Consider the following 24,000-nt stretch of genomic DNA (forward strand, 5'->3'; position numbering starts at 1 on the left):
AGCATGGGCAGTCTCTGGGTTATGAACCTGTCCCTCCAGCACGTTCTGTTGATTGTGGTAATGAGGTTGAGGTCTCTGGAGTGTGTGGTGCAGTGGGATTGGGATTTCTTTAGATGTAGCATTTCTAACGGAGCTGGAGCAGACATGGCTTTATAAGTCCAGCAGAGATCGTCTCTAAATAGGCAATATGAGACAGAGAATAGTTGGAGTTTTTTGAGTCTGTCCATATACGACAAGTGTTTAAGGCCTAGGATCCTCTTTGAGAGGTACTTTTGTGGCCTCTCCAGTTGTTGCAGGTGTCTAGTGAGGTACATGCCAAATGGGGCATTGTACTCTATGATTGGCCTAATGAGGGAAGAGTAGAGGGAGACAATGAGCTATTTCTTCCTGGATGCAAAACCCTTAGTAATGAGATGTGCCACATAGAAGAACTTTCTGACCACAGTGGCAGTGTGGTGGTCAAAAGAGAGGTTGTTGTCAACCTGTGTTCCCAGATCTCTTATAACACCTTCTGTGTTCAGTGGACTACCATCAATGTGGTAGTTCATGGGAACTGTTTTTTTCCCAGAGGGGATGATGACACATTTTTTGGTATTAAGCTTAAGGCCATGGTTCTGTCACCAGTCGTTGGTCTCAGTAAGGCCTTTTTGTAGGATGTCAACATCACTTGGGGAGTTAATAATGGTTCCCAACTTGGAATCATCTGCAAACTTTGTCAGCCAGAGTCCCTTCATGTTGGACTAGACTTCTGAGAAGTAAATACCAAAACAGGAGAGGACCCAGGACCGATCCCTGTGGGTCTGCACTCATGACTGGTCAGCAGTCTGACTTGAAGTCAGCTACTTTCACACTGTGGGTTCTATCTGTGAGCCAGTTTACAACCCACCTAGTAATGTAGGGGTTGATGCCTAGCTTAGTGAGTTTTTCTATGATTCCTGAGTGGGGAATGGTATCAAAGGCCTTGGCCAGATCAAGGTAGGCTGTATGAACCACCTTGTCTTCATCCACAGCTCTGGTGACGGACTCAAAGAAGTCAACCAAGTTAAGCAGGCATGATCTACCCTTCACAAAACCAAACTGTGTGGGATCCAGAGTTTGAAGATTCCTTGTATCCTTGTTTATTAGGTCCATGATGGCGCATTCCATAGTTTTGCATATCAGACATGCCAGGCTAATGGGGCGATAGTTCCCAGGGTCTGTAGTCATTTCTTCTTTGTGAAGAGGAATGTCTATAGCAGTGCACCATTCGGTAAGGACAAAGCCTGAGGTGAGGCTGTGATTGAACAGGGCACGCAGGCGAGATGCTAGTTCACTCTGTAGTTCATGTAGAACACAGCCAGGGATATTGTCAGGTCCCATAGAAGCTGTATTCTTGGCCTTGGACAGTGCTGTTTTAACCTTTGCAGCAGTAATACTGGGTGCTTGGCAATCTACTGGTGTTGTGATTGGTCCTTTGGGGGATGGGAAGAGTTGGCACTGAATCTGTCAGCCAATATATTGGCAATATCTGTTGGCTCTGTATAGGAGGTACCATTGTGAAGTAGATCAGAACAACTTGTGGTATTGCTGTGGAGGTTCTTTACTTAACTATAGAAGGCCTTGTGGTTGCCTTTACTATCTGCTGCAATTCTGTTTTCTTAGCTAGCTTTAGAGGATTTGATGAGGGATCTCAACTTTTTGTTGAGGCTGATAAGGAAGTTTTTCCAGTCTTGGGACTTCACCTTATTCCACATCAGTTTCCTCCTCCTGTTGTAGAGTTTGTTTATAGCAAGGGACCACCAGATTGGCTTTCTTTTTTTGGAGGAGAGCGTATTGGTTATATTGGGTATGACGAGATCCATGTATTTGTGTACATGTTCGTACAGTGCATTGGTGTATGATTCTGCGGTCATGCAACTATTCTCCATTTGCATGGGTGCCTTGAAGTTAGCCATCTCTGTTCTTAGGAGCCCAAAGTTAGCTTTGGAGGAGTTTTTCATGGTGGTTACCTTTGCGGGGGTGGGGGGTGGGAAGGATGTGGATTTCCAAGGTGATTAGTTTGTGGTCGGATCCAACCATGGAGGAGTTGACTACTGGTGTAGAGCAACTTTCACCCATGTTAGTAATGACTAGGTCGAGGATGTTGCTACCTCTAGTGGGGGTAAGAACAAGCTGGTCCAGGGCATTGGAATTAATGACTTCCAGGAAACGTTGGGCAAGTCTATTGGTACATGAGTAGTTTTCCCAGTTAATGGATGGGTAGTTGAAGTCGCCCAGTGTGACTGTGTTAGGTTGGACCCTAATATTCTCCAGGGAGCTTAGGAATGTGGAGTGAGTGTCTTGGGACATGGTTGGGGCCCTATAACAGGCTGCAACCTGGATCGCTGTCTTACCCAGTGTTAGCTGCACCTGAAGTATCTCTGATGCATTATGTTTGGTTACCAGTCTGGAGGTGTGCGCATCCTTTATGAATATGGAAACACCACCACCTTTGGAGCTTCGGTCCAATTTCTGGAGTTGAAAGGTGTGGAATGAGTTATAGCCTGGTAGTGCAGGAGTGCTTTCTGCTGCCTTGAACCAGGTCTCTGTTACAGCACAAATGTCGATGTTCTGCATTTTAAGGAGTGTTTTCGAGCGAGTGCATTTTGAGATTTAGACTTCTAGCATTGAGCAGCATGACCCTCAGTTTGGATTTGTTTGTAACTGTTATGGTGGTAATTTGGTCTTTGGAATACCGCATAAAAAATGCACTATAGGGGTGGCAAGACCCTTGGCCAGTATCCAGAAGCCCAGTGGTGGCAGATGCAGGCCATCTCTGGCAATGCATCGAGGTCTGTCAATCATGTCATCCCAGGCAGACGATACTGGATCCCCTTAGACTAACACCAGAAACTTAGTCAATTGTTGAAATCAATCCTTTTCTGCTTGTACTGTGGTGTCATTCTGAGTGATGACAGGATGCTGCTCAGAGCTAGGGTCGTACCCACCTGGGCTACATAATCTGACAGCTCCACCATGTCTCTTTTCATGTAGTCCAGGGAGGTGCATCTCAGGTCATTCACACCTACATGTACAATGACAGAGTCATATTTGTACCTGTTATTGAGGGGACCTGAGTGCTTGCATTATATGGTGGATCCTGGCACATGACAGACAGCTGACTGTTACTTTCTCCTTATTTAACCTAGTAAGTGGAACATTGGTGTGCCTCTCTATCGTGTCACCTATGACTAGTGTGCTGGGCATGCTGTTTTGCCTTAGGAGCTTTGGCTGAGTGGCACACTGTTTAAGAGAGTTATGTGTCTTATGGTTAGTGCAGTGTTGTGGTGGTTGAGTGCATTTCTGCCTTGGAGGTTTCTGCTGTTTGGGTAGATTTTTATTGAGAGACTCCGTGAAGGTAGGTGTTTGGTTTGTGTTTTTTTTGTGAAGGCAGTGCTGGTTGGTGTGTGTTCTGGAGGGCTGTGTGTTCCATGTGGTGTGGTGCAAGTGTTGACCTCCTTTTGACCAGCTATTCTGCTCTTGGCTGGAGAGTGCATGACTTCCAGTTTGGATATACAAGTGCATCTCTTGCAAGTCTGAGTGTTGGGAGGTAAAAGGAGAGGGTTGGTGTACATGAGGCAGTTGCTACATTGCCTCCGGATGCCCAAGTTCACCAGTTTAACTGGAGAAAGCACAGGGAACTGACCTTTTGACATGTCTGGAGGAGTGGGCATTAATAAGTACTGGAGCTGTTTCCTTGTAGAACGTTTAATGCTGGTTGCAATTTTGTGTGCTACAATAATTGCTACAAGAAGTCTGGTATGGTAAAGTGCTAGACTAATAAGCTAGTAAAGGTGCAGGAGAGGAGAGAACTAGCAGATCTAAGGAAAAAATTGAACAACAGACTTTGGCACCTCTCAGAAGCTTACAAACAGTCCTGGATACAGAAAATCTGTATCTGGACTAGACTAGTTATAGGAAAGGCGGGAAACAAGCACAACACGGGCGTTTAAACCAGAAAGTTGAAAGAGATGGGGAAAACTGCCCAAACGGCCAATAAACTACAATTTCCAGGCCAGAAACCACTCCTCTTGTGGTAGGCTACCTAGTACTTACCACTCCCACTGATAAGCTAGAAGGCTTATCTGTAACACAGAAAGGCTTGGTGGGGTCAGAAGCTTACATACAGTCCTGGATACAGCAACTCTGTATCTGGACTAGACTAGCTACAGAAAAGGCAGGAAACAAGCACAAATGGGCTTTTAGACCAGAAAGTTGAAAGAGATAGAAAAACTGCCCACATGGCCAATAAACTACAATTTCTGGGCCAGAAACCACTCTTGTAGTAGATAGGCTAGCTAGTGTTTACCACTCCCACTGATAAGCTAGAAGGCTTCCCTCCAACACAGAAAGGCTTGGGGGGCTCAGAGGCTTACAAACAGCCCTGGATACAGCAGATCTGTAACTGGACTAGACTAGTTACAGGAAAGGCAGGAAATGAGCTTATAATTGTTTTCTTTTGTTACAGAAAAGCAGTTAAAACAGCACTAAAACAATTCAAGTGCAGTGCAAGCTAGCACACTTAGAGTGTGTAGCAATATTAAAGCAATTTATTCAAACAGTATTCTGAACTGAATTCAATTATTGTTTAATTCAACCCTGAACAGTTAAAAAGTGCCAAAAATATACTTATCAGCGGAGAAGCACACTCAGTCAGAACTCAAAGTAAAGTGGAAAGGAAGAAAGGAGAAACAGAAGATAATTCAAGTTTAAGGGCCTAATTGGGTTGGCCTACTCAAATGTTCTCTCTGTACCAGGTAGAATGAGCTAATGACACTAGACTGGGATAGAGCTGGGACAGAGCTGAACAGATGGGACTGGTAGAGGTGTCTGAAATCAAAATATGATCTCACTGTACTCGGTTGAGTGAGCAAATGAGATGGACCCAGGAGGAGTGTTCAAACACAAATTTACAGGAGGGCCGGGCAATTCCAAAGCCACTAAGATTAATATCCCATCTAGAACAGGGAGGGCGGGAAACTAACTGCAGAGAGAGAGAGATCACAATATTCAGTGAAGCAAATAAATACACAGAAAAATAAAATGCAGTACTATATTTAACACAATATTCAATGAAACAAATGTTTGTGTCTTTCGGCTTTTCCCGGTTAGGGGTTGCCACAGCGGAACTCCGGTCCGCTAATGATTGGCAGTAGATTTTTACGTGCTGGCTTGCCGGGCCTAATGCACAACCTTCAACGAAGGAACGCCCATTCACGCATGTCACCACACAGAAGACGCTCTGAGAATCGAATGGGCAACATCTAACTGTGAGGCGACAACGCTACCGCAGCACCACCACCGCAGTAATGAAACAAATTCCTCCATAGTCTCTTCCCTATCCCAGAGATTATTAACTTAACCTCTCGGCTTCACAATGTAACCATGTTTAAGATTATCTATACAATTCTGTGATTGTTATTTAACCAGTATGTAAGCTCACTGTTTTTTTCTTTTTTGTCTCTGTTATGCTACTTACACAGGTAAATGTATTGTGTTTTTCTCTTTATGTTTGCAGCTTTTCTCCCCGGGCCTCTACTTAAAAAGGACATGTATCCAGCTAGACTAGCCCGGTCAACAAATGTAAAATAAAATAAAATAAAATAAAAAATAAATAAATAGTAAAATAAAATGCAGTACTATCTTATAACACTGCAAGTTTGTACTTATCTCAGCTTGTAATAAAGTTGATGTAGCTGTATATGTCCTTGCACAAGACTACCACTGACACCATGACCCTTGACTATGCTAGGAGTTTGCTGCCATAATTATTAGAGACAGCCAGTTCCCTGACATCAGATAGGCCTATATCCATAGTTTAGCATCCTGATAACACAGAACTTATGAAAAATCTAATAAATTACCCAAACTAAGACCCCCTTCACCAACACTTGTAGCCCAATATAAATAATACTATGTAATATGGTATACAAAAATATACACTTCCCATTCCTGCGTGTAAGGAATGGGCATGTGTTTGTGTACCCCACTGAGTTTCCCAACGGAGATTGGAGAATCTTTGGAGGCATTTGCACCAAGGAAGGCAGGGACATTGACAAGTTTGTCAATTGTAGTAATGTTTGACTGCCCTTCTCTACACCCATTGTACATACAACCCTAAGAGCAGTATTGAGTATGTGAAAGGACTAGGCCTTAGCAACACAAAATCCCTTGATGGCTGCCTGGATGATGATTGCACAGTGATTAGCTCTGTCTCAGAAGGAAATGCATAGAGTTGTAGCAAATTACCAGATGATCTTTAGGGACCCAAAAAGTCACATTAATGATATTTTTTAGCATATTTGTTTTAACTACTTGACCTTTGCTCAATTAACTATGTGGATTATTTTTAAGGTTGTGACATGCTCCTGTTCCTCCATTATTTCTTGTGCCCTGCACCTCCTACCACATTTTCTGTGCTTATAAAAAGTATAATCTTTCTTAACTAAATTAGCTGGGGAAATTGGAATAGTTGTCCTGGAGCAGGATGCTCAATCAGTATCATAGATGCTGATCTGAGCTGCAGTCTGTCACAGGAGCCTTCCTTGCTTCTGGGAAAATACTAAAGTTCCTGCCTGTCACTGCAGAATGTTAACAGGGTCTTGTGTTTCACTGGTCCCCAATAGGGCACTTTATACAAATGTGAGCTCAGTGTGCAACAATCCAGAAATACCTTTGACTTCTTGCATGAATCAGCTTTTCATTTATAACCAAAACCTATCCTGACAAAAGCTTGTGTCCTTTTTTGATGGCTATTGTGCCTTAGAGGCTTTCCATTATTCCACACAGTAGATTGGATTACATCTGTGTTGGTGCAGCAGTTTCTTCCCGTTCATATCTGTCATTGACCAATGCATCTGCCTGGGATACCATCTCCTTCAGTTGTGCAGTGCTTGTGGAAACAAACTGCAAGTTAGCAAAGTAACTGTAAGTAAAACAGTTTCATTCTTATAGATAGTTGTATAAAACATTTTATGATATAAACTGTATGTTATAAATAGTAAAGCAGTTGTGTGTAGTCAGGGATGTTTTAAATTTGGGGGAAGTCTTTTCAGTGACTGTTGTCTGTGTTAAAAATATTAAAGATTCCAAGTACTTTTTAGTAATAAGAAATGTAGACTTTACAGTATAACAAGAGAATAAAGGCTGGACAAAAGTTAGTTAAATGTTAATATAATATGATCTTGAGCTACTGGGGTGGGTTGTAGAAGTACACTAATTATATGTAGAATTAAGATATTTTCTCTTATTTTTATCAGAGTGAATATCTAGATTAATGCCCTTTGTTTAAGCTATAAACAAGTATTTTTGTAAGTAAGTAGGCTTGAAAAATAAGAAACAAAAATGATGAAAGCCATGAAAAATGCAAGGTTTCTTATATCTGTAAAATATTAGCTTATTTTTAATTAACAAATATTAAGTGGGAGTCAAGAAGCCTACAGCTGAAGGAAGTTGTACATTCTGCTCTGAGAGAAATTTAAAAAGATTCACTGTTGACTACTTTTACTTGGAGATGAGCAGTCTGCAGGTGCAAGCAATTAATATTGAGAGTTCTGATAATTCTTTGATGAGGGAAATACAAAATTTAAAGGTGTAGTGGCAAACAGCTTCTTTGAGGAAAATATAAAATTTAAAGGAACAATGGCAAGCAGTCCAGTGGGAAAAAAGATTGAATTATGAGGGTAAATAAGAGACAGCAGCCTCCCTGGTGGCCTTAATACTTTAATACATTTAACAGAACAGTGTACAATTTAGTTTTATTATAAAATAGTCAGTGCACTTTTTCTTAGGATGAATGTTTAATGTTCTCCAAAAGCATACACCCTGATTTTTACACCTGGGAGGGGAATGTAGATAAGAAAAGAACAGATGCTATTAGTGTAAGTGAGAATGCAGGTTGTATTATGTGCTTTACCGTGGGTAACCTTAATTTTATGTTGGGTAATGCCAGTGGTGCAGTTCTTGATTTTACTGCAATTATTCCTGTCTGGAGGGTTAAACTTATTTTTTTTAAGATGTACATAGATTGTGAGTTTACTCCAAGTTAATGGAGGACCGAGTATTCTGAAAATGTATTTAATTTTTTTGTTTGAGGGTTTTCATTAAAACATTAAAAGTCTTGAAGTATGACATAGGTTGAAATGGAGATGAGAAGAAACACCTGTATAAAAGATCAGCCTGGCAGATATTAATGTGTGCATGTAACACAAAAGTTGGAAGTACACATTCGTAACAACTATCATGTATAATTGGCAGGAACAATGTTTTTTTAGCAAAATGGCTCTGTTAGTGATATTATCCTGGAATGTAAATAGCATTATAGGTACACACAAAACAGAAAGTATTGAATTATATTAAGAAATGCAGAGTACAAATAGCAATGCTACAGAAGACACATTTGGAAAGAAATGAGCATGTGAGTTTGATAAAGACAGGATTTCAGGATGGATATTCAGCAGAATATCAGGGACAAAGGAAAAGGGGAGTAGTTATACTAATTGCTAGAAAGGTTTCAACAGTGATAGAAGAGGAGAAAGACAATAATGGTAGATTTGTGGTAGTAAGGGGCTGTTGGGAAGGGAGGAAGATTATTTTGGCATACATTTATCTTCCACCAAAAACAGATATTATGGAGCTTAAGAACATTTTGGGAGAAATAATCTTCTTTCTGTGGGGAATATTACTTATAGCTGGGGACAAGAACTTGATTTGCAATAATAAGGATGTATCCGGAGCCCTGGAAGGGAAAATGTAACTAAGGATGGTAGATGTCTGATAAAATTTATGAAAATATTTGGTATGGAAGATGTGAATTCAGTAGTAAGTGCTTGTACAGAATTTAAATATTATTTCTCAAAGTACAATAACTGTCTAGACTAGGTAGAAATTATATTTCACAGGAAAATGTACACAGGTAATATCAGGTCATGCACTGATAAAAACTAAGGTTACAGTGTAGTGTTCTGAAGTAAAATGAGACAATGGCACTTTCCAACCTACTTGTTAAAAAGAAAGGAATTTAATGAATGGGTAGTGGAAATTATTTGGGAGTTATTAGGGAAGATAGAAATATTGTCAGAAGTTATTGCTAGTGAGTGGAATAAAATAAAAATGAAATTTAAAACTAATGTACAAGTAAAAGAGAAACAATATTGTTAAGAAGTAATAGGAATTAGTTAGAAGGTCTGAGAAAGGTTAATGTAATGCAGAATAAGGGGAATCTCCCTGAACAAGAAGTACAAATGCAGAGTGCTAAAGACTAAATAAGGGAGTATGTAGATAATATGCATAAGTTTAGAAAGATTATTGTTAAGCACCTATTTTTTGATAACTCCAGAGCATAAATATTTTTGGCACAACAACTTGGGCAACAGAAAGTAGAAAGGGTTATCTCCAGACATAGGGAGCCTATAACAAGAAAAAATAATTAGAGATGCTGTGGAGGTATTAGAGATTTTTTTTTATTTTTTTTTATTTTACATTTGTTGACCGGGCTAGTCCAACTGGATATATTTCCATTTTCAGCAGAGGCCCGGGGAGAAAAGCTCCACATATAGACAAAAGGAGATACATCATGAGGACAAATGACATAATACACATTGTTACCTATATCTAAAAACAGGAAAAAACAAGTGAAAGAACATGGAAAAGGAAATGTAATAAGTTAACCGAAAGAACAGCACTTAACTTTCTAGCAAATCTAAGTAACACAATGATGAACATTCTAACATGTTTTAATACCAAGGAGGAAGTATAAGATTAAAGAAAGAGAAGCAACAATAGAGAGAGAGCAGATATAAATAGACATAAGGTAGTTAGAGAGAGATTAAGGGCCATAAAGATGACGATGACAAGGAGCAGTCTGTAATGGTAAAAAGAGAAAGGTAAGGGAGGAAGCAGAAGGAGCAGACGAGTAGGAAGAGAAACGAGAATAATAGATGGAAATTATTTTAGTCAGGATTAGAGCAGGGACACATCCACTGGCTTTTAAGGTAACTTCTGAGTTTTTGTTTAAACAAAACAGTGGAAGCAATAGAAGTAAGTTCAGAAGGAAGTTGATTCCAGTGTTTTCCAATGGTATTTGAAAAAAGGGAATCACCTGCTAGGTTTTAGATTTGGTTAAGGTAACTAGCAGTTTGCTAGATGAGCGGAGGGAGTTTAGATTGGAGTAGGGGATGCAGAGGTTGGAGAGTATAGGTGTGTTGTGAGGTTGGTAAAATGCTCTATGAACAAATGTGAGTTGGGAAAGAAGTAACATGTTTGATAGTTCAAGCCAGTTTAGTTGCTGCAGATTCAGACAGTGGTGTGTTCTGAAAGGTTTACCAGTAACAAATCTAGCTATATTATTGTACGTGGTAGATAGTTTAGAGAGAATATTTTTCTTGAGGTTAGTATAAATAGGTGAAGCATAGAGAAGAGTAGAAATTAGATGAGAGTGGGCAAGGGTAGCTTTGGCTGAAGAGGTTAAGAAAGTATAAGAGAGAGCCGAGTTTTCTGTTTACAGATTTAATGGTATTATTGATATGACAATCAAAGGTGAGGTTGTTGTCAATTGTGACACCTAGTAGTTTGGTTGTAGGGTCAGGTGATATAGTAGTTCCATTGCTAGATAGGATAGTAAAGTCTAGTGTAGGGGATCTGGTAGTGGGCTTAAAGAGTAAGAGTTTGGTTTTTTTAGCATTTAGAAGTAGGCATCGTTTTGAGAACCAGGTTTCAACTTTGGAGAAAACAGCTTGAGTGTTAATTTGTAGTTCAGGGATGGATTTAGCAGAGCAAATTAATGTGGAGTCGTCAGCATATTGTATACAAGTGGCCTGGGGAATCGCTGCTTGTAAGTCATTTATAAAGAGGGAGAAAAGAAGTGGTCCAAGAATAGATCCTTGGGGGACCCCAAGTGAGATAGGGAGAAGGGATGAGAGTTTGTTATCCCAAAGAATGGCTTGTTTCCTGTTTGTAAGATAGGAATTAAACCAGTGGACAGCCTTAGATTCTAAGGAGAGAGATTCAAGAATTTTCAGGAGAATGGAGTGGTTAACCATATCAAAGGCCTTAGACAGGTCAATAAAGAGAGCTGAAGACAGGATGCTGTTATTACGATTCTTATTAATATGGTCTGTAAAAGTGAGGAGAGCGGTGGTTGTGCTGTGAGAAGGCCTAAATCCATGTTGACAGTTAGTGAGAATGTTGTACTTTATTAAGTGGTCCATTAACTGATGATGAACACATTTTTCCATGATCTTTGCTAGTGGGGACAAGAGAGCTATGGGCCTATAATTAGAGAGTTCATGGGAGTTACCTCCTTTGTGCAAGGGTATGATGTGAGAGATTTTCCAAATGTCAGGTATGGTTTCTTCATTTATGGTTCTGTTAATGAGAATAGATATGGGATAGGCAATTTCAGAGGCTGCTTTTTGAAGGAATTCAGATGGGAGTTGGTCAGCTGAGGGGGTGCAGGGTTTAAGTTTGTGGATACATTTTTGTATAAAGGCAGTGGAGATGGGTTGTAGCCTAAAGATTGGTAGTCTGGAGGATGCAGGGTCGGGATACTAGTATAGTCACTAGAGAGGTGAGAGGCCAAAGAATTAATAGTATCAATAAAGAAAGAGTTGAAAGTATTGGCAGTATCAAGGGAAGAATTCTTTTCAGATCCGGTAGGGGATGGAGTGGTAGTCTGTCCAGGGTGTAGAAGCCTGTTTAGGGTTGACCAGAATTTTTGAGGGTTATTGTGATTAGCTTGCTGGAGATTGCTATAATAACTTCTTTTATCAGAGAAGATAGCTTTTTTAGTACTGTTTCTTAGGTATCTAAAGGTCTGTTGGTCTGCAGGAGATTTGCTAGCTCGCCATTTTATCCAAGCTTTGTTTCTAAGTAGCATTTTTGTCTTGTATCTTTAGATAACCAGGGGGCAGGTTTAGATTTAATTCGGATAGTGCGTGATGGGGCATGATTATCTAGAATAGTTAGGAATGTAGTATTAAAGTATTGTACAGCTTCTTCAAGAGGAAGTGTCTTTAGTTGGTTCCAATTGCAAGCACTTAGTTCAGTTCTAAATTGTATAGGGTTGAAACATTTGAGATTACGTAGGATCCTGTAGGTAGGTGTGTTGTTAGAGGCATTTCTTTGTCTAGTAATATAGGTTAGATTGTGATCGCTAAAGTCATCAGGTAGTACTCCAGACTGATATTTAATAAGAGGTTTATTAATGAGAATCCAGTCTAGAATGCTTTCTTTGTTGTTAGTTTTATTGGTCCTAGTGGAGGCGTTTATTATTTGAGTAAAGTCATGGAGGTTAATATGTGAAGCTGGGTTATTAGTAGTTAAAGAGGACCAGTCCAGGTTAAAGTCTCCGAGAATTATGGTTTCTTGGGGATAGGAGGAGGAGAGCCAACTAAGGTTATTTTCTATAGTAGTAGAATTATTTCCAGGGGGTAGATATATACAGATAATATAGATGGACTTTTAGGGTTTAGTTGTAGCTTTGAGATAAGAAGTTCAGTCTTGTTATTGTCCAGGTTATCATAGGGTATTAATGTTACACTAAGTTCTGTTTTGAATAGGAGTGCAACTCCTCCGCCTTTTTTAGTTTTGCGGTCAAGTCTCAAGATGTTATAACCTGGAGGTAAGATTTCATTATCTTTGGTAAAGGGTTTTAACCAGGTTTCAGTTAAACAAAGAATATCAAAGGAGTGGTGTTGTAGAAGGGAGTGGAGATGGGTGATTTTATTATTGACACTTCATATATTAAGGTGACCTATGAGTAGAGTGTTTGTATTAGAGGTTGGTAGTAGTAGGGAAGAGTTTAGTGAAGTGGTTGCCACACCAGGTGGAGTAGTTGAGGGCCCTGGGTTGGGGTGGATGTCCCCGTCAACCAAGGTAGAGTGGCTATGTTCAAGGTAAGCTATGATAGGGGAGTAAAATAAATATTTTGGTTTCTTAATCAAGAGATTTAGAAATTTAATGTGGGACAGTCTGTGATATCTGGCAAGGATGTAGCTAGGGATAGACGTAATGTTTAAATGAGTAAGTTTTAGGCTTATGAGATCAGTGGCTGTATGTTTGGGTGAGTAGATAAAGTGGTAATTGGGATTTGATTCATAACAGGTTAGGAAGTATGGTAATGTGAGGGCAAGCAAAATAATAGGTGGAAGTGTTAGGTTTTCCAAGGTAGTTCCTAATACAGGGGTCTTGGGTATTGGTTTGTAAGTTTTGGTAGACATATTGTGGTGAAAGAGAAAGGAATAAACTGGATATAGGCTAAGAGTATAGAGTGAGTAAATGAAACCAGGTGGAAATCAAGGTAAGTGAGTAGTTATTGGGAGGGGAGGGGAGTAGGAGGAGGTAATAGAGGGAGGTTTGACAGGAGGGCGGTACAGGTGAGATAGGCGCTTAGGGTAGGTTAAGATATAGAGGAGGAGTGGTATGTAGGAGGCTAGGATAGGTGGAGAGAAGGAGGAGGTGTGGTATGTCAGGTATAAAGCTAGGGGTACGTGGGGTGGGTGGGATAAGGGGGTAGGGAGGGGAGCGGGGCAGAAACAGCCAGAGAGGAGAGCGAAGTCTATCAGCTAAGCAGAGTAGCTGAAACACTACTATTTCATATGCTATGTAGTTTAGAGATATGTAAAGGAGAGTTTGTTAAAGAAAGATAAGAAGGTAGGCAGTAGTTTACAAGAATATAACAGGCACAAGGAAAAATAGTCAGCAGAGGGACAGTGATAGGGGTAATAGCAAGTATACAAGTAGAGATGTTCAAGATATAGTCAATTGATGAAGGATAGGGAGGAATAAGAGGGAAAAAGAGTGCAACAGGCCAGGAAAGCAAATTACAGACAGTATGGGAGCAGAAACAGGCAGGCAAGTGGGATAACAGTGGAGGAAAAGTTAGACAACCTGGGGTAGGAGGGAGTAGCAGTAAAAGAGGAAAGATGTTAGGGGTAAGTGTCTGAAAGCTGAGGGGAAAACCGTAGCTGGTGTCACGTGTGTGCTTCCACAATAGGACAAAACATAAACTAAAATAATTAGGCAAAGTGACATACAGGCAGTAGTGGAAGGATTAAGCAGCAAATAACCCGTCGTTCAAGAGGAGAATAGGGGTGCTTCTTGGGTGCCAACACAATTTTCCTGCTATGTTGCTTCAGTGATACCAAGTGAGATGGGTCAGCAGGGAGGGGACAACCCGATGAGGAGCACTAGGCTTTAATGCTGGAATACAAAACAGAAGAAATATAGGGTTAGGAAGACCAAAGGAAACAGAAATAGCATAGGAGGTTAAGCAGAGGAATGGGTAGAGAGATATCAGATAAAGAAGTATGTCAGTAAAGAGAGGGAGAATTAGATATCTGCTAGTTACTATAACAGGTATACCAAGATAATATTTCAATATTAGCAACAGTTGATATAAGTAATGTCAATGCAATAATACAAGTATCCAGTGAATGTAATTTGGTACAGAAATCTAGCTGTTCTAAACCAGGTTAAATGCAGATGTTAACAGTATATTCATTCACTATACAAGTAAAGGATTAAGCATTCATGTACCATGCAAGTAAGGGTATTTATATATACATACAAAGTATAGAAACAATACAGTATTTATCCATTCAGTAGAGAAATTTAGTAGGATGTAACGCTTGTCACCACATACAGAGAGTAATTTAAGAGAGAGCAGCGTTTGTAGTGAACATGCTCTTCAAAATTCCTCCTAGTGATTATATACAGTAGCTGACCAGAAAGCCACAGAAGAGCTATGCTTTACTTAATTACTGATAAATAGATATTTCACAAATGTTATGCAAATTTGTATAAAGCAGAGAAATGTGCAAATAAGGAAAGAGCATAAATGTAAATATTTATGGAAAAGTGGTGGATTTACCAGGGGACCTAGGGATTAGTGCAGCCTCTCTTAACTGTACTGCTTTTGATGGTACAGTATATTTATAACTTCCTGTTTAACCAGTTACTTCAGCGTGGCTTTGAAATGCGATTGGACTGTGATGACCAGTTTCTTGTCATTTGATCCTCACCTCCAATTGCATTCAGGAGCCACAGTGTCATATGGACTGTGGTGGAATTTTGAGCTAATGAGGTCCTCTTCTGTGTTTGAGCCACTTCCAAGTGATATTGGAGGATTAGCTGAGTGAGAGTTAGACTCTGGTACATGTTTATATAGCGACAATCTCAGTAAGAGTCAGGCAGGAAAACTTGCCAGTCTGCAAGAAAGTTAACTAGTTTTTAATTCCATGCAGCAGTGTTGTCTCTGATTCCACAGAATGTCTGTGTTTATTGCCTACAGGTGTCAACAGGCATTCACTGCAAGTACAGGGGTGCCCAAACATGTTTTAATACATCGCTGCAGATACTGATGCAGTCTGCTTCAAAATACAGTCCTCTGTGGGGCTAGGGGAGGAAGCATGGAGTCAGTGACAGTTTTTTTCCCTTTAAGTAAAGTTTCAAGGTTCGTTGAAGAAAGAATGGCTGGATAAAGCATACTTTTAACATGTTTTACATTTTCTTGCTCTCAACTTCATGTGCCGAAAGTTCAGCAACACATTGCTTTGCTGTGTTTTGGCATGGTCACATGACAATGGCACTATGCTGCTAATATTTCTCCACTGAAAAACATCTTGTCAGAAGCAGTGGCCATCCAGATACTAGAGGAATCTAGCTTTCTGGTCTTCAGGGGGAAAAATGTACTCAGCAAGGAGAACAGAACACATTCATAATTTTGGAAACTCCACAACAGCACTGCTTTTACCAATTCTAACAGCCTTTTTGTTTAATAACTAATACTCCATGTCCATTCTACATGTCATGTGTTTCTTTAAAAGTGAGCCGATATAAATAATGTAATTAAAATGCTTAGTGCCCTCCTTCAGTAGCTGCGGGACATATCTCTGGTGATATGTGAGTTTTTTATCCTCTCACTTGGATGGAGAATCGCTGCACACTAGGTTAAAAGTTTAAGTAAGAGATCTGGCATTCAATGCTACATCTAAACATTTCTAGGAAGGGTCAAGAAATTTAACATTCTTTTGCACCTTCTGCTGTGGGTCAAGGCTTTAAACAAAATAAACAGTATACTGTCAGTTTCAGTGTATTAATACTAGATGGCAGGGCTTTTTCTGTTTTCTTATATAGTATTGGCTTTGTTTTTTTAACAGTATTGTGTTGCATTCTGAAATGCAGAAAGGCAATAGTACTTCAAAATGGAATGAATGGAGCTGATCCAGCAGTTGCGGGGTGGGGATGGTGGTGGTCTTTGCTGACTTTTATTTTCTTTTGCAGGTTGTTTAGAGTTTTGTCAGGCTGGTTGCTTAACTATAAATTTGACAGGCTGATTGCTTAACTATAAGCAACTATGGTCAGTTAACATCAGCTGCATTTTCCCCTTTTGTTTGTTATGAGGAAAAGCAGTAGTCTGAGGGAGAGAGGGAGAGAGAGAGAGAGAGATTACTTTCCTGTTCCAGACCATGGTGACAAAAGCAATTTGTCTTATGAAGTTCTTCTGACTAGACTGTTAGCTATCTGACTAATCTGAAGATGGTATACAGTCTAATAAGGATCCCAGACACTGCTCTCCACTTCTCTTTTTTCATCACTTACTGCATACTTTAAAAGTATAAAAATGCAGATGCATCAGTTAGGGATGATGTCTGTAGAACTACTTTCAGAATCCATCCACAGCCCCTTTTTCCCATTATTGCATATGGGGTCAGGGTGTCACTTCAACAGTGACAATCCTCTAGAGGCAAGGTTTATAAGGCTAACCCTGTCACAGTGCTTCTTCCACAGCACACACTTGCACACACACTCCCACCTATGGCCAATTTAGAGTGTCTAATCCAGCTAATGCATGTCTTTGGAATGCGGGAGGAAATCAGAGCATCCAGAGGAAACCCATGTGAACACAGGGAGGGCATGCAGACTCTGCACAGAAGGCACCCCAGCCAAGAATTGAACCTTAGAACTTCTTGTTGTGAGGAACACATGCTATCCACTGTGCCACTATGTCGCCCTTACCCTTTTACTTATAATATCATCTATAATTTCTCTCACAGCCAATAATAATTCTTGACATCCCATCCCTTTTATACCATATGCACTTTCTTCCATAATAGATGTTTGCCAAGAGTGATCTTTTCTCTACCCGAATGTACTGAGAAATGCCTCCTTCTGTGGTTCATATGGCATTACATGTATTAGTAGTATATCTAAGTAAGCTTGAAAATTCTTTGTGCCATGTTGCTGTACTACTGTTGAAACTATCTGTGTGTCTGTATTCTGTACCACTTTAGTTTAGTGTGCATATCCTGATAGTTTATGACTTTATGCCTCGCTTATGCAGGGTACTATAACTGCCAAGTGTGCTTGTATTAATTATTTTTTTTTACTTCTGAACTGTTGGCAGGTACAACAGGGCATAGTAAAGGATCTGACATAACTTTTGTGCAATTTGTGAATCCTGTAAATGATTCCCATCTTCACATTTGTGACAGTTAGATAATCTTGTATAGCACCATATATAAAACCAGATAATCTTGTATAGCACCATATATAAAACCAGATAATCTTGTATAGCACCATCAGTAAAACCTTCAGTAGACATTTCATTAAAAGCATGATCAATGTCCTTATAGGCAGCTATTACCTCATGTTCAGATACCTCTAAATAGTACTCAGTAACTGATAACAATATAAACATTTTCTTAACATATATGAGTAGCCATGTTATAAATAACTATATTAAATAATACCAGGCCCAGGTACAACTCCCTGTTTCACAACATTTGTCATTCCCACTCCCCAGACATGGTACCTTTCACTAATAGCTTCTGTTTCCTCTTCACTGCATACATCTTGACCATCTTATGATTATCTTACTCATTCCTAATCTCCTCAGTTTTCCCAAAGGCCTTTTTATGGGGGACCATGTTAAATCTGATGCCACAAATCTACATACATTACAACCAGCAGCATGCCTTTACCCAGCTCAGCTGTGACCCAGACGCAGACCTGGCAAGTATACAAATAGCAGCAGATGCGATAGCCTATCCTATCTCTATCCTGATTAATTGAACTATTACCGAGGCCACTATCCCCTCGATCTGGAAAATATCCTACGTCATACCACTCCATAAGGGTGGCTCTTCTACCGAACCATCCAACTACAGTCCCATAGCAATTTTGTCTCCAATAGCCAAAATCATTGAAAGATGTGTTCATAAACAATTTCTCCATTACCTCACCCTAAATAACCTATTGACCAAATCCCAACATGGTTTCAGACCACACCATAGTACTACCACTGCCCTCCTTTCTTTTACTGACTCAATTAATAAAAATCGTAATAACAGAAAAATATCTTCCACTCTCTTTCTTGACTTGTCAAAAGCATTTGATTATGGTCAATCACCAACTGCTTCTCCATACGCTAGAAACCTTCCACTTTGACACTTCAGCCCTCAAATGGTTCCTTGCTTATCTCTCTGGAAGGCAACAGGCAGTCCAATGGCAAAATAAGCTCTCTCAACTACTACCCAATACCATAGGTGTTCCCCAAGGCTCCATACTAGGTCCCCTTCTCTTTTCCGTCTTCATAAATGAACTCTATTCAGTCATTCCCAAAGCCATATGCATCCAATATGCAGACGACTCCACCCTTATCTGTTCAGATGTCACTCTCCCTGCTTTAGAAGTAACAACCCAACACTGCTTTGCTACAGTAGAAAAATGGCTCTTTGAGAGGAATCTCATCCTAAACCCAAAAAAAACTAAGTTACTACTATTCTTTCCCACCTCAGCTCGTCCTCTAGTGCAACTCAATACACAAGCTAACAATACTACCTTCTCCGTTCAGTCTAAAAACGGGACCATAATTGAACCCGATACCAACACTAAACTACTAGGGGTGACTATTGACAACAAACTTAAATTTGACTTGCATATCAGCCAGACCATAAAAGCTGTAAATAAGAAACTCGGATCCTTGTATAGAATCAAGAACTTCCTAACTCCCAATGCTAAACTAACTATCGCCCGTACCCATCTCCTCTCCACACTTCTCTATGCCTCACCTGTATTCTCTTTCCTCAACATATGCGATATTAATAAACTATCCATGACTTACAATCACATTGCCAGATTTATAACAGGGGCTCCTTATAGAACTCACCACTGCCACAATCTAAAGAAACTTGACTGGTTAGAACTATCCAATCTTCTCAAACTAAACCAACTCTCTGTAGCATTTAAATCATTAAGGAACCTGACAAAACCACTTCACTGAATAACTTACTGACCCCCTACTCTAACCTAAGTAGTCTTCGCTCCTCCAACAGATCTCTGGTCCAAACCATCAAATCCAATAATATGGGCGGCGATGCTCTCTTCGCCAATACAATAAGAAAGGTTTGGAACTCCCTCCCTAACAACTTAAGACTCACTAACTCCCTCTCTCAATTTAAAAAACATCTTATACAATTCTTTAAGGCACATTGGCTATGCTCATGTGCAAATCCAGACTAGTTGCTAATTGAACTACAGCATATCCTATCCTACTTGAACTAGCTAACTGGGGTTCTCCTCTTTTTTGGCATCAAATAATTCATAAATAAACTGACTACTACCCTATTTAGTTCATTCTACTGTAATCAGTTTCTCTATGATCTCTTGGAACCCTGCAATGGTGTAGAACTTTTTGAACATAGTAACATTATTGTCTCTTGAATTTGTCTCTTGAATTTGTATTGTACTTGTAATTTTGAGCTGGATTCTTTACTGTCTTGTTGATACAATAATCATGCCAAGGAAAGCATAAAGAATGTTAATTTGTTATGCCTTTCACTTATGTACCTGTAAACCTATGTGTTTTCTGTTTTTTCTCTGTGGAGCTTTTCTCCCCGGGCCTCCGCTGAAAATGGACATGTATCCAGTCGGACTATCCCGGTCAACAAATGTAAAATAAATAAATAAAATAAATAAATAATATATGACTGCTAGGGACTTGTGACATATTACATATTATATATAAAGGAGAAATAACCATGGGTACATTTCCAACCAGCAACAAAATCAGTATGGGAAAGACAAAAAAAAAACAGCAAACACAAAAAGGACTAATGTATGCAGAGCAGTTTGGGGCATAAAATCATTTATTTGGAGGCAATATAAGATATTTTTTCTGTCATACTAACTACTGTATGTTTGCAAAGAAAAGATTTATAGAAAACTGCTTTTGCATACATAGTTTATATAAAACAATATAATTTTTGCGTACAGTTTATATGAAACACCAAGAGTGATTTTTTCCAACAGCATACTTTTTACTGGTGCATGCAAATAATTTACTGAAATTCATTATATTCCCAGCCCCATACCTGACTGTAGCTGTGATGATTCATGTTTAGTTAGTGACAGAGAGACTGAAGGGACTGGAAGATGGGAATGGAAGGTTGATGCCAGTTCATCCATCCCAGCAAGAGGGAGATGGAAATACTTACGACTTAGGCAAGGGAGCCCGCAGGATTTTTTGCAGGGGGGTGCAAACCCAAGCCCCGCCCACAATGCCCCACCCTATGTTGCCCCACCCACTCACCCCTATGTTGCCCCGCCCACTCACCCCCCCACCCCACCCCCCACCCACGCAGCCATTCCAGTGTCCCATTACTTGGCTATTTCTCCCCATTTTATAGAAATTGTTCAAATCTCTGTGTGCATGCTTGTTTTATGCTTAACTTCTACAATGGCTACAGATATCTGGATTTCATTTACAACTTTTATTTCAAATTTTATAGCACAAACACTGACAGACATTTACTAAAGCTAAACAAAGCAATAGTCTTACAATGAAAACAGACTTAGCATTAAAACTTCTCTACCTTTGAAACCCACATTCACTGAAACAGCATCGAAACCCACATTTCACGAACATGCATCTGGCCAGTGGCAGGGTAAGTTTACCTTTGGCCCGTTTCCAAATCATAGGCTCCTTGCACACATTTTTAGAAACATGCAAGAGTTCTTCGATTCACCTTCCTGACTATTATACTACATAATAATTGAATTATATCCCTTGTATAACACTGCACCACTTGAGTGTGTTTTCAATTTATAGTTCTGAGCATCTTTCCTTTAAGCAATGAAACAAATCATATGAACCAATAATGACAGCCTGCCCAATTCAGAACATTTCAACCATAAAGGAACACTCAAACTTCTGACATAAAATCCACCAATATCAATCAGTATGCAGAATCTCTGCAGAAGTAAAAGTCATCTGAATAATTCCACATTAAAGAGATCTGAAACCAATGAAGAGGTTGTTGCTAGAAAAAAACTTTATATTTCAGTGTTTCATTTACAAATTCAATGCCTGTTGCCCTTGAAGAATAAATTGCATGTGCTACATTAAAATAAATGGTAAGTTGATATATTGCAATAGGGAATGGGTGGCAGGCTGAAAAGCAGGTTCATAGTTATTAGGTGTCTCATCCAAAGGAGGACATACTAAGAACTGCAATACCATACCCCCTTAAAATACAAATGTACATGCTGTATGAATAGAACCTACAGCCCTTTGCATCAAGATGCATGTATGCTACCTGCTGTGCTAACATTGCTTTAAAATTCTATACCACAATAATGATACCATTTGCTAAACAAAACAGTTGCACATAAATTCCACCTGTTAGAGCTAACTAGGGCATTTCTCTCTGTCACACACACACCTCAACTTTAGTGCAAGAAATACATAAATAGATTGATTTTTTCAAAGTTACAACAACTGTAAACTCTGTGACCATGGTGTGCATTTGTTTTTGACAGAAAGGTATAAGGGAACTCATGGCTATGTATATAGTTGAATCTCTCTGTACTGAAGTACTCCCTACCATGATGCTGCTTAACTAGTGTGTTTGCATTCAGAAACTTACAGTTTTTATACTGAATTTTTATAGCTACATGAATTAGAAAACAACCAATTTCCTTTTCAGAGCCTAAGCTAAAAAGTTCACTCCTTACAAGCACTGCTTTCCTTGGAATATATATATATATATATATATATATATATATATATATATATATATATATATATATAATAGAAACCTCCCAGTAATCCAAATCCGAACAAACAGTGAATGCAAATAAACCAGCGTACCCAAAGGAAGCAGAGCCAAAACACCAGTACTAAAAATGTTCACGTTTCAAGAAAAGTTAAAACACACCTCTGGAACAACTCAAGAGGCATAAAGACTGAAGCACTTATGCTCACAGAGTCACGCTCTCAACGCGCTAAAAAACGACACTGGTATGGCAAAAAATGGATGTTCATAGAAATTCAGTCGTCAAATCAGAATAATGTCCAAAAAACCATGCGGTTCAATTAATAAATCCAGACGTTTATTGTGAGCGCTTTCACGGCAAATACTCGCCGCTTCATCAGACAAACAGTTGGTCTCTGAGAGCCAGGAATTTAAATACAAAGTATCCTGCTCTCAGCCAATAGAAGTAAAGAATCAGATGCTTCATCTAAAAACGGAAGCACACTTCCTATTCATTTTAAAAGTTGCATTTCTTTGTTAAACATAAATCTATTATACTAAAAAGCTTTAGTGGACCTTGTGCTGTTGCAAATAAGCAAAATATAGCAAATTAAAGTGCATCTACTAGATAAAATAAAACGTAAAACGGACTTCCGCTTCTGTAAATATGTGCGCTATATTACGTTTTATTTTATCTAGTAGATGCATTTTAATTTGTTATATTTTGCTTATTTGCAACAGCACAAGGTCCGCTAAAGCTTTTTAGTATAATAGATTTATGTTTAACAAAGAAATGCAACTTTTAAAATGAATAGGAAGTGTGCTTCCGTTTTTAGATGAAGCATCTGATTCTTTACTTCTATTGGCTGAGAGCAGGATACTTTGTATTTAAATTCCTGGCTCTCAGAGACCAACTGTTTGTCTGATGAAGCGGCGAGTATTTGCCGTGAAAGCGCTCACAATAAACTTCTGGATTTATTAATTGAACCACATGGTTTTTTGGACATTACTCTGATTTGATGACTGAATTTCTATGAACATCCATTTTTTGCCATACCAGTGTCGTTTTTTTAGCGCGTTGAGAGTGTGACTCTGTGAGCATAAGTGCTTCAGTCTTTATGCCCCTTGAGTTGTTCCAGAGGTGTGTTTTAAGTTTTCTTGAAACGTGAACATTTTTAGTACTGGTGTTTTGGCTCTGCTTCCTTTGGGTACGCTGGTTTATTTGCATATATATATATATATATATATATATATATATATATATATATATATATATATCTCAGATGACAGCACTCCTTTAATGCAGGATTTCTTATCAGATGACAGCACTCCTTTAATGCAGGATTTCAATACCTGCCACAAGTTCAGGCCTATCACCCGAGATGAAAAGGTGATGGTGTCTACATATTCTTAAAGAACATTTCATCTCCAGACTTCCAAGGTGAGATAATGATGTGGAATTCCTCTGCATCCAGCTTAGCATTAACAAAACGCCTTACTGTGTCATACCTAACTATAGGTCCCCTCTATGTACCCCATCAGTCCATATCTCCTACCTAACTAATATGGTGTCCCTATGCATTAAGCCAACACCATTATTCTAGGAGACTTCAATCACATTTTCTTCCAAAATTGCCATTTTGAGGAAGGATTATTAGGGGAGAGCAACATTTTGAGCCAAAATTGGGGACAATGGAGAGGTTTGGATATTCCTAATTCTACAAAGCGATTTGCACATACCTCTCAACCTCTTAATGCAGGAAATCTGGACAAGTCTAAATATATTGGGGGAACATACAAACACTACTAAAAAATTGCTCTTGTATAAACTTGACAGTTGATAGAATAACAGGTCTTGCATTAGCATACATTTTTCTGAAGGTTATGACGTCTGAAACTCAAATGTCTGTCATTTAGTGACTTCATTGTATGAGGAACAAACCAAAAA

This window comes from Protopterus annectens, chromosome 12.part0, assembly GCF_019279795.1.
Source record: "Protopterus annectens isolate FY-2018-M chromosome 12.part0, PAN1.0, whole genome shotgun sequence".
NCBI classification, from domain to species: domain Eukaryota; kingdom Metazoa; phylum Chordata; order Ceratodontiformes; family Protopteridae; genus Protopterus; species Protopterus annectens.